The following is a 12,348-nucleotide window of genomic DNA, read 5'->3' on the forward strand; positions in this document are numbered from 1 at the left end:
GGATATTAACTTCTGCTCTGTCATTATCCTAATGGAGGAATTGCATGCGTGATCTGCAGAACCATTCCCAAGGAAAGAAAAGGAAGGAAATGCAGACTTTGTCCATGACATTCACTTATGAATAAGTCCCTGCAGAATAATAAAGAACTTCCTTGTCATTGACTTTTCTGTCAGTGGCTGCTTTTTTTTTTTTAAGCTAAATAATCATACATAGTGTAAGATCCCTCTAGCTGGATACATTTTTCAGAGAGTTCTGGATTATATTACATGTTTCTAGCTGACAGTTCAAATTTCTAAAGTAGGATTTTTCTGATTACAAGCTAAAGTTTGAATTTCCAGCCTCACTGAATCCCTCTCCAAACCTGCTGACTATGCCAGACTGTCCAGGACTCTATTGGATTTGTTAATGTTCAAGCTACATTCTTACCATGCTTTTCTCACAGGAAAATATCTGCAAATAACTCTGACTAAGATTTCTTACTCTGCTGGGTTTCCTGTCACCCTCAGGAAGTTTAGTGCCTTCTTTGTTTAGAATATTAGTATACCTCTAAGAATAACTGAGGGTCTGTGATGGATCTGTGCCATTTGGGTAAAAGACCATATGTTGCAATACAGCTTTCCTGCTTATTCCTTCCTTATTTTAAAGGTGCATAGTGTCACTTTATCTTTGGATGTGTTAAGGGAGATTTTTATTTCTAGATTTAAAGCATATAAGAGTATAGAAGATAGTTATAATCTTAAAATTGACTTTAAAAATTTCTTCCCCTCCAAAACCGTTGGACAAATCTAGTAAGACTCACTTCAGGTATTTTTTGTTGTAACTTTAATTCCCAAAGTTACTCTTCATAGTTTATTTTGATTCAAAATAGATGAGATAATGAACTCTGTCAATAGAGCTAAATTTAGGCCAACATTTTTCAAACTTTTGCAATTGAAGAATACAGACTAGATTATATTTGCATTGTTTAATAATTAAGTTTTTTAAAACAAGCTTGTGGATAATTGCCAGTTTTACAAATTGACCTTGAATATAAATTTCATAACTTTAAGCAAAAAATTAAAAAAGTTACTATTCTTAGTTTGAACCACTACTAATCCTCATTATACTTGGGTTGTGAGGTTTCTATGTTTACTTGAAGAGTTTGTTTGACAATTTACTGGATAATTTATCTCTAAACACTCAGCTTGTGTATTTATTTTCCAGTTTCAAAACCTTTATAGAACATCTAATAAATTCTAAGTACTTCACATTCATTATGGATATTACCTTCAGTCTCTAATGTCTTTTTGTGACTTTTCAGTCCTCTTTAGGAGTACTGTCAGCAAGCTTGTCAGGACTTTCTACAGCAGTGTGCTGAGGCAAGAGCAAAATGGGTTATGACTTGGTTTGAGAGTTCTGTTGGTGTGCCAACTTTTTAGCTGTGGTGTAGCAGCCAGCACTTTGGCTTGTCTCAGGAGTGTAGCTGCAGCATGAGTGTAGAAAGTTGCATATTATCTGTATTCTGACTACAGCAGATAGGTAAGTATGTGCAAGAAATATGATGCAACAATAAGAACTACAAGTACTATGTATTTTAAGGTAAGATCTATTTTTTCTCTGCTGGCAGTTTGGACTTAATTTGATCTTATTTTTTTATTGTGATAATTTATGTTGAATTTAATTGCATAATACTGACTGTTAGGAGTATAAATGTAACAAATCTGCTTGGTAGTCTATAATACAAGGTATTTTCAAGAGCTGGCAGGTTTTATACAGGCTGAATTATCATGCAAAATATCTAAGAGCGTATCCCTAAGGTACTGTAAGATTGCATGAATTTAAGACTTTTATTCTGAACTGCCATGTTCCTACACTAAAATAATTATAGGATACTGACAAAGCAGCACCATTTAAGAAAATGAATGACTGAATTTAACTGAAATCTATTGTTTAAGATATAAGTATGCTACTGTATTTAAAAAACAAAAAAAGAAAAGAAAAACTCTACATGACAAGAGGAAATGCTGTCAAGTCATAGATCATAACACTGGAACTGGCAGTCATTCTCTGTGATGAAATGTATTGTTTTTACCTTCTTTTTTTTAAAATGGCCTTACATGATGAAACAGTTCATACAAATGTTGAAATTTAGCAAGATCTCTGTTGCTGTTTTCATATTGACTATCTATGGGCAGTAGTCTGGACTGACTCACTGCTAAACCACTATCATTCTTTATAATCACTGTCAATGATTGGGGAGTATGAAATCATGATTTTTGACACAGTGATGTCTAGAAGTACAGGGTAATTGGATTTTGTACCTACATATAGTACCATAGTAACAACTCCAACTTGAAGTTGAACTCAGGACTTTCTACTTCATTGTGTCCTTTCTGGAAACCAGCTTGTATGGATGTCTATGGGACCTCTGTGATATTATCTTTATGCTGTAGGAATCCAGACTATCTTCTGGCACAGAAAGTCAGTTCTGTTGTCCTCACCCTTGCAAACAGGTTAGGTGTACCAGAAAATTATTTGGCTATATCCAGCAGTCTAGATGAAAAAAATACTGGTAAACTGTTGAAAAGACTTAAGAAAAAAAACCAACCCTAACAAAAAAAACATCCCCCAATCAAGTTACCTCTGCTGTGAAGAACAGCCTGAAGAGGTAACCTTGCACCAAAGAGCTTGGACAGCCAGTTGGCAGGGCAAAGAAGTGATGCTGAGAGATGGTCTGTTTCAAGCTGTGTATCAAGCCTGTGTTAAAAATCGAGAAGTAGCTCCCATTGCTCAGGAGTCCATCCTTGTGCAGTGCTGTCTCTTGTTAGATCACAATCCACATTGATGTTCTATTAGTAGCTTACAACTGTGCGACATTTCTATAAGGCAGTTTTGCGTAGTCCCAAGCAGAAGCAATGGAGCTGGAGAGGAAGGGGAAAAGTGGAGGGAAAGATTGATACTCACTTGGTGTTACAGATGTTTTCTTCTACTACTCCATGACTCCCTGTGCAACCACTTACATAAGGACTCTGAATGCAAATACAGCAAGAGAAGTCTACAGTGCATCACAAGTAGTTGCCCCTTCTTACTCACCATCAACACTGAAAAAGAAATGGAAAAAAAGTACAGTAGGGAAGAAGTAATGGATAAATAGCACACGCTATTTACTAGCAGCCCTTTCCAGGTGAGCAAACTAAGGCCCAATTGATAAGAACTTAGACACTTAATATTTGAAGTGATCTTTCTAATTTAAGTTGTAACAGTTGTATCTTAACCTTTTTTCCCCTTCATATCAGACCTCCAGTTTTATTTCTAGTATTTTTTATTTTAAGCATTCTAAGCATCTTAAAAATAAACCCAAACTATTTATCTCTAGCAGATCCAAAAACAGAGGGGTGTTGTTATTAACAGATAAACTCGTGCTGTTATCCCAGCCTTCCAGAAAACTCCTAGTCAGCAGTAGCTACAGTGAAAGATATGAATTTACTTGTCTTCAAATGATGTGAGATGTGTGAATTTAAAGGCTTTTGTGAAACTGATGGATTTTTCTAAGGGAAGATTTATTCCAATTTTTTAAAACAAGTGAAAGAACTGTAAAAAACTTGACAATTGCAATAGAATGAACTATAGTAGGATGACCTATAAAGAAGGAAAAATTAGCTGCTTCAGATCTTTTTCTCTCATCTGTGCTGCTTAAAGAAAGCTTGGAAGAACATTTCCATGTTTATGGAAACTCAGATCTGGCCAAATGTCAATGAAGTTCTTCAATAGTTGGACAGTAGTGGCATCACATCTTTCAATTTACTTTAATTTGGAAATAAATGATTACTTAATGATCCATAACTCAATCCCTTTTTTTTTTTTAATGTAATTCCAATGCTTTCTGAATTCTAATAGAAATTTAAGGGTGGAAGAACCACAGGTCCACAGTGGAACTTTTCAGTAAAAAACAAATTTAATATATCATTCTACTATAGTGAAGAGGTCCAAAAGCCCAAAAGATGTTAAGCAAAATCCCTGTTTGTTTGTTTGTTTTTAGTGCAGTTTTAAATTACCAATTTTATAATAGTCTTAATAACATGGAAATGATCTGGTTTAATCTTGTTTTGCATTATTTAGTTTTTATCCTCTGGGGTGGAACAGATTTGATGTTAACTTTGCTATGAGTTTTGTCTGGGAGAGGGGGAAATGAGAAAATGGGTTTTGCTACTTCTCAGTATATGATGAATGATCCATTGATTGAGAATTTTAATTTCCATGTTTGTATTATGTTAAAATATAAAAAATTACTTATTTGCTGGTTCAATATTTAATTTAGGATTCTATAAAATTGGTTGGGGATTGAAATCTGAAAATGAGTTAAAACTATAAAAAATTGTTGTATGGTTACATAAGGTTACATCAATTCTGCCAGAGGCTTAAAGAAAAAATGTTTTTTAAAACGTATTTCGTATTTAAAAATTGTATTAGAACAAAGCATCTATAGTATATAGCTATCAGTAACACAATATCAAGATATAGATATCAGTAATGCAGTATCACTTTTATTTCCCCCTCATAACTTCATATGAGGTAGTGATGAAACAGAACTAGTTGATTAGGCTGGAATGAGAACAGCAGCTTCTCAAAAAACATTACTCCTGTCGAAGGTGATGTCCTCCAGTTCTATTCTAGTTTATTTAACAGCAAACCTGGAAGAAATTAATTTGCGTGTCTAATGAAAAATATTTAGTAGCTTGGCAATTTTAAAATCTCAGTAGCTGTCATAACTTTGAATTTTTAGTAATTTAATTTTAGATGAAAATTTGCCTTATACTTGCAGGTATATCTGATTTACTTAAAGCATTGAGACACGGTGTAGTCATTGGTCATAGCCAGCATGGGTTTGTGAGGGGAAAGTTCTACTTAACTGAGTCAATTTCCTTTTATAACAAGGTCACCAACCTTGTTTACCAAGGGAAGCCAGTAGATATGGTGGGCTTGGAGATTAGCAAAACTTTTGGTACTGTCCCTTGCAGTATCTTTCTGGATAAATTGTCCAGTGTGCAGCTAGACAAGGCTGTAATATGTTGGGCAAGCAGTAGGCTGAGAGGTTGGGCTTGAAGAGTTGTACATGGAGTTACATCAGGCTGGCAGCCAGTCACCAGTGGAGTTCCTCAGGGCTCAGTTTTAGGGACAGTGCCCTGTAATGCTTTATAAATAATCTGGATGCAGGAATCTAAGGTATGTTAAGTAAATCTGATGACGATACCAAACTAGGAGGAGCTGTGGACTCTCTTGAGCATAGAGAGAGATCTTTAGATCTCTCTAGATAGACTAGAAGGCTGGGTAATCATCAACAATATTAAATTTAACAGGAGCAGGTGCCAGATTCTCCAGGGTACAGGAAGACAGGGTAAGCCTGGTGCTGCTTTCCTCTCTCTGGTGACCTGAGAGAGGACACAAGGAAATGGAATGAAGCTAAGTGAGAAGTTCAACTTGGATATTATGGAAAAGTTCCTCACTGAGAATGTGGTTGGTCACTGGAACAGGTCCCTCGGGGAGGTGGTCACAGCACCAAGCATGTCAGAGTTCAAGGAACATCTGTGTGACACTCTTAGTCATATAATTTAGTTTTAGGTAGTTCTGCAAGGAGTAGGGACTTGAGCTTGGTGATCCTTATGGGTCTCTTCCAGCTTGAGATATTCTATAATTCACTAGTTGTTTTACCTACTGTATTTACTGTGTAGAAAATGACATGTCTCATTGAAAATGCAGTGACCACTCTCCAAGTTGTTCACAGTATTTTAAAGAGTTAATTTTCTTTCAGTTACTCTGTACGTCTTTGATTTTTCAGCTTTTTTTTTTTTAATAAAATAACTGTCTAAAGTCAATTGGTGTAGCTTATTGCTTTTGAAAGATGAACAGAGATCTGGGATACTGTTAATTCCTGCAAGGTCTGGTATAAAAGTGCTGAAATGTATTTTTTTAGCTGCTATGCATGACTGTTGAGAGGCTAGTTTCCCATCAGAGTTTCAATTTCAAAATGAAAAAGACACATGCAGCAAGAAGTCTCTACATTGCCATGTTGCATTAGAATCCCATAAAGTGAGTTATCCATCTGTAATTCAAAACTTCTGGAGGGATCCAGCTGAAGCAATGAACATCCCACTTTTGGCATTCACACAGCAGCTGCCTGGGCATTGTGCCATTCGTCAGAGGCAGTACACATTCTCTCTCAATCCTGTTGTGATTCCCTTCCTCCCTCCTGTTTCAAATGGTTGCTTAAAGCTGAGCAGTGTGAACTTTCACCAGAGAAGGTGAAAGTGGTTGCTCATTCTGAACATGCCAGGATTATTTTCCCAAGTGCAAGTCACACTGAAAGTCTGTTCTTGTTTTTCCCTTCACTGTTGCTCCCTCATAGCCCTAGAGTTGTCTTGCAGTTTAGTGTAATTACAAAAAAGAAAAAAAAAAGCAAAAAATAAGAGCCTTTTCCAGGCAAAGAATATTATTGTCCTTTTATTCTGAGTTACATTCGGTCCTTTGCAAATTAAAACCATAAAAGACAAGCAGCTTTGATAATGCACACTTACAGTTGCCATGATATCCCATCCTTGGAGTCAACGTGAAGGTTTTTTCAGTTACAGTTACTACAGTTTCTGATTGTGCTACTTAATTTTCCATGTTATAAATGATAGTTGGAAAGATTTTCATTGCCTCATTTTGTGAGAAGCTGTAGCTAAAAATGCAAATGTAATCTACCTGTCTTCTGGAAAAATTTAAATAAAAGCAAAAACTTAGGGACCTCTGCACAAGAGCAATTATGAGAGGGAATACTTGATGGGTGGTCTCTCCATCAGGAAATCTATCTTCCTCTCTAATAAAACCGTTGCTGATATGAGGTGGCTGGTGAGTCTCGATTTAGATGAGGTCCTAAGGGATAAGACAACTTTCCATTTTAATTTATATTGTAGTAAGAGCATTGTGTTTAAAGTTTGCTTCACCTATTTCCCATGGGATCTTGGTGGTTGTGTACTGATGGAAGAAACTACTGTGGTAAAAATGTGGAAATAATGCTGATTATGAATTACTCACAATTTTTGAGCCAGGGTGTCACCCGTGCCCAAGATGAGATTCTGCCCCACAAACTTGAAGATTGTTCTCTGAATTGCTCTTAAACCCTTCAAGTTGTAGAGCATTGCAGCTTGCTTTTTTTTGCTAGCCATCTTCCTTTTGACCTTCCCCTTAAACCCATTCTTCCACTGTGTTTAAGGGAAAAAAATCTCAGGAGGACAATTTCTCTGCCTAGTCCCTTTTTGTAATTGCAACAGAGGTGCTGAGGCTGAAAGAGACACAAGAGACTGGATTCCTTTGGTCTTATGTGGCTGAAAACAACTGTTTCTGAACAGACTGAAAGGAAGGACTAGAGTACAAATAGACCTTGTAAAAACACAATATTCTTTTCATGTAACAAGGTGTTAAAAGCAAATATAGTAAAACCAGTAACAGAAATAAACTATATGAGTTTTACTTACTAAAGAGGAAAGAATATTAATGAGGATGCAGAAGTTAGGCACTGGCAAAAAGTAAAAAGCAAAGGGTGCTCTCAGTAATTCTTCTAACACTAGGAAAGAGATAGCTTTAGCATAGATTGACCAAAGAAGATACAGAACCTTGGAGACTTTTAGGAGTATATATTGTACAAGTTACTTGGAGACTACAGCCCTGGACAGTGAGCTAATATTTCTGTAATTTTTGTGAAGTCTGCTAGACATGAAATATTTCCCACAGAGCTGTGAAAGACAATGTTTTTCTTTCTCTGCTGGTCTCTTGGGGAGCAGTTACAGGACACCTCCACTGTTTTCCAGCTGTGTGGCATGAAAGCATCTGGCACAGCTGGAACTGGGGCACAGCTTCCTGCTGAGCATATGTCTGTGTCTGTTGATACTGTTTTTGGAGAGAAGGGTATGCTAAAATTGTTGAGCCCTACGTGGTTGGGAGTTGGATACTGTGAAAGTTAAGGGAACAGTGGGGTAAAGATATACAATTTCTGTTCATTTGTCTTATGTGGCATCTGTGTGATGCCACTTTTCAGTTCCCTGAGACACCATCTCATTGTCTTCAATGGAAGTATGATGCACCATATCAAGGAGTACCTGTTTTGCTTTTTACTCATTGTTCAGTTGTAATTAGCATGTACTGTTTAAACTCTGCTCTGAAGACAGCCTGCAGTGGCCTTATCATGATAGTATCAGAGTGCTTAATAAAATTTAGGACTTAATTTTTCAGAACAGTTGTTTGAGGGAAGGTGGAGTGCATTGTAATGCATGGGAGTTGGGCGCAATGAGATTCAGAAAGTTTTTCTTTTCTGACTGCTCAATTTTAGACCCCGTGTTTTTTTCAGAGCACTTGGTGTTAAATAACAGCCTATGTTTACAGTGCAGGTCCTACTGTAATTTTACGTTCTTGGCCAGTCTGCCTGCAGACCAACCTTGGTCTCGAGTAACATAACTAATAAGCAAGGTATGTGATTAGTAGGAACATGACTGTGTGAGGAATTTTTCTATGCCTTGCAAAAAAACCTTCTGGTAAATGCAGGAATCATGCTGGATTTCAAGGGCAGAAGTTAACTGCCTTAACTGTCAGAGCATTTGTTCCTGTTGGTGCAGTCCTGGCTTTCTCCATCACAGGACCTGTATTCTCACATGTTATGTGATTAGATTGTACATGACACTGCTTTCTTCCTAGAGCAACCTGGTAGAGTACAGAGGTCACTTTATTTTCATAGAGAAAATAAACCTGTGATCACATGAATGGACCTGCAGTGGGCTGATAATGATACTTCCTTGTGTTTAGTGGGGTGAATTTACAGTCACGATGACCTTTCAGTGTGGATGTTGGCATATTATTTACCAAGTTTTAAAAAATTAACAATCCCCTCTCAATTCTTCATACATGTTGTGCAGCTACCATGTATTATAAACAGGCAGTTTTAGATTCACAGCACTCATCTCTATGCCTTTTGCTGATGGTGTCTATTCCACCAGTGTTTGTCGAGCACTTGTCCTCTGTGTTGGTTGCTTTGACTTTGGGCATTGCAGCTATTAGCTGTGCAATGGGATATTTAAAAAGGCATCTGAGTCTTACCCTAGACTCTGGTAAGGAGCGACTTCTTTCTTGGAGGAAGTTGTCATTCCCTCAAAAATAAGTTTGTCACTGCTATCAAGTTTCAGTGGTGACTTGTATATTGATGGCTTTATTTTAGTCTCTGGCCTTTTCATGTCTCTGTTCTCCACAGATTTTTCGTATTTGTTCTCTTGTTTGTTGCTAATCTGTGCTGCTGGTATTTCTGAGGTCTTTTATTGTAAGCAGCTGGATTTTTCACACCATTCTAGTGAGCTTTAGAATTCCTTCTGTACAGTATTTGACAAAAACATCATCTTATGTGGAAAGCAGACATGCAGAAACATGTCCCTGGTATTTAGTCCCCTTTGAAGACAAGACACGTTATAAATATATTTGTGTATTGCTATTTTCATCTTTGAAAGTACACCCTGCTGTTGGGATTGATTCTGGTAATTATGAGGTGATTTGCTTTTCTTCACTTGTTATATTTTCTTATTAAAACTGACAATAAATACCTCTTTTTGTTTCTGGACAACATTTTACCCAAAATGTCATTGTGCATGAGGATCAAGTGATGTTTTGAGGTTCTTGTTCATGAGGTTGATTTATATAACTCCCTAATAATGTTATGTGTTCCTCTCTTCTTTCTTTTAGAATCTAAGACCAAGCTGTTGAGTGCTCCTGCTGTCTCAGAGTAACCTGATGATACTTACTTGCTCTTTCTGTAAAGGATGCAACCTGTAATTGTGAATTATTATCTTAAATGATTACCATTTTCATGGTGTTATTCACTTGAACCTGTGTTCTACCATACACGTGAGCAAGAGTATATGGAAAAAGTGAAAATTATTCATTAATAATGTAACTAATTCATTGTTGTGATCACAGGTGAGCTCTACAGGTTTCAGGTGTGAAAGATCCTTTCAACTGATGACAACAATAGGTCCTGAACCATCTGTGGGCAGAATGATTCCCATTTTCTGTACATAAATGGAAAGTTGCAATTCTGTTTTCAGTAGGGTGGGGGATGATTAAGATATGTCAGTAATGCTTAAATGTATGCATAGCCTGCATGTTCATAACTCATTCAAGGTGTGACCTTCAAAGCAGTTGTGCAATACTTGAGTTCAGCACTGAGTGTGAAAGATTTGTTTTGCTTTGTTTTAGCTTTGGAAGAGAGCTACATGAACAAATAGATTTTGTAAAGTGTATTAGTTATGCTGTCACCTCAAAATCCATAATTCCTGTGAGTGTCGATTGAGACACTAAGTCCTCCATGTAGAGTGATGAATGTCTTTGGATACTGAAAGGAAGGCTGTTGAACTCTGAACTGTCTTAAGAATCTGTGGCTGAAACAGGAGCTTTAATGCTAATGCCCCTTCTACTTTGAAGAATTGATGAACTTCTCCATATAGCTTGCTTGTTCGTTTTTTGTTTTATCTGTGGCTTTTTTCTGGTACTTGAGAAGCTGAGTCTTTCAGACTAAGCATGTGAGATACTTTCCAGTCTCCTTATAAAACTTCAGGATCTGTCTTACTGTTTCCTTTTCTCTTTTAGACTTAAGTGCTTGTTCATTCCCCACCCCCCTTGCCCGATTTTTCCACTAGTATCTCAGAATGCATTACTCCTGGTGCTTTGATATGCTTGGGCTTACACTTTCTATTTGAGCTGAGCTCCCTGTCATGGGATAGTTACAAGCTGCATTCCTGTGCTGGAAATAGATGCTTTCTGCATAACCTGCTTCCTTATACCCTTTAGCATGTAAAAGCCTCTGATCCACTACCATAGATGAAGCAGCATGGGAATCATCAAAAGCTGAGAAAAGTGACAGAACTAGGTGCCTATGAAGTAGAAGTTCAGAGCATCTGTTGGTTATGAGATATCTTCACTGTGCTATTAGTTTTAACTTACCTTTTCCTTATTAGACATACACAGGAAAAAATCCAAATACATTAAGAGGTATAGAATGATTTGATACGTAATCATTTGTAGTCTCGTTGTTCTCCTCTGTGCCCTTCATAGGAAATTATTCAGCATGAGCTACTTTTGATTTTGCAAAAAAATGTCTTCTCAAGAACCAAGCAGCAAAACTGAAACATTGCTCAGAATGTACTCTGATGATCGTCTGCTGTCTAACTGTTGTTTTCTTCTTCATCTGTGAAAAGTAATTTAAGAAGTTAATATTAAAAAAAAATTACACTTCATTTCAGGATCCTATAAAATTAGGCAAGGACAATTTGTGTCTTGTGAACACAAATTTCTGTGCTTACAAATTAATTTTTGTCTGTGGTTCTGTCAACTGTTTTTTGCCTGTCGTTCAGAATGACTGCAACTGACTTTCATATCTGCTTCTCATCTTTAAAATAGCACTTCCTTTGTCTCTTAAGATTCCAGCTCTTTGCTGCAGAGACAGCTTCAAGTGGCAGGGTCTAGGTGTTGGATAAGGCACTTCTTAAATCATGCCAAGCCTAAATTCAGCATCCCACTTCCACCAGAGTTTTCCTGAGGGAGCTTTGATAGTTTGCTTGGCATCTCTTTGCTATCTGTGAAATGGGATAATAGACATGTTCCTGCTGCACAAGAATATCCAGAGGGGAGATCTTCAAGAATGAACACATTTAGGATGTGGTTGCACAGCTTTTGGAGCTGATCTTAAGCTGGGATTTCTGTGATCCAACCCTGCCCTCCTTTTCCCCTCAGTATACTTTCCTGTGTGCTATTACCTTGTAGAGATGCCCTGGCCAGACTGATAGTGGTTTTTTCATCAGGGTAGTTTATGGTCATCTCAGCTTCTTGAAATGTCTCACTGAATAGATAAGGATGCTAGGATCTGGAAAGAGTGGGTCACTGCAGGGGAAGTGAGGAGACCAGAGGAACTCAGAAGTTTGACTTAGCAATGGCTTTAAGTTGCCCTTACCCTATGACCTAGAAAGAGGTGGCACTGTTAGTGATGAAATAAAGATGTTGAATAAAAAGCTATGTATAGACCAGTACCAAGACACCTTGTTCTCTGCACATGAGAGGTGTGTGGGTTCTCCTTACTTGAAAGCTGGTACAGAATAGTATCTTGAAGTAAAATTCTCAGAATTGAGATTGACTTTTCAGTGTGATTAGAAGTCCTTTGCATAGGGTGCAAGGACAATTAATATTAAAATTTGCCACTGTGAGAAAACCTGAAATATGAGATTGAGAAACTACAGTCAGGTACCTTATAATAGCAATCTGGAAGTGATTGTTCTGTTTCCTCCTTCTCAATACTCAGC

The 12,348-nt window shown here is 37.2% G+C and overlaps 1 protein-coding gene across 4 annotated transcripts in view; it reads left to right on the plus strand.

Moving 5' to 3' along the window:
• TSPAN9 (tetraspanin 9) overlaps nucleotides 1–12,348 on the plus strand; it is a 175,396-nt gene that overhangs the window by 41,872 nt on the left and 121,176 nt on the right. The window lies entirely within an intron of this gene.

The sequence above is a fragment of the Colius striatus genome, chromosome 1 (genome assembly GCF_028858725.1).
Source record: "Colius striatus isolate bColStr4 chromosome 1, bColStr4.1.hap1, whole genome shotgun sequence".
NCBI classification, from domain to species: Eukaryota; Metazoa; Chordata; class Aves; order Coliiformes; family Coliidae; genus Colius; species Colius striatus.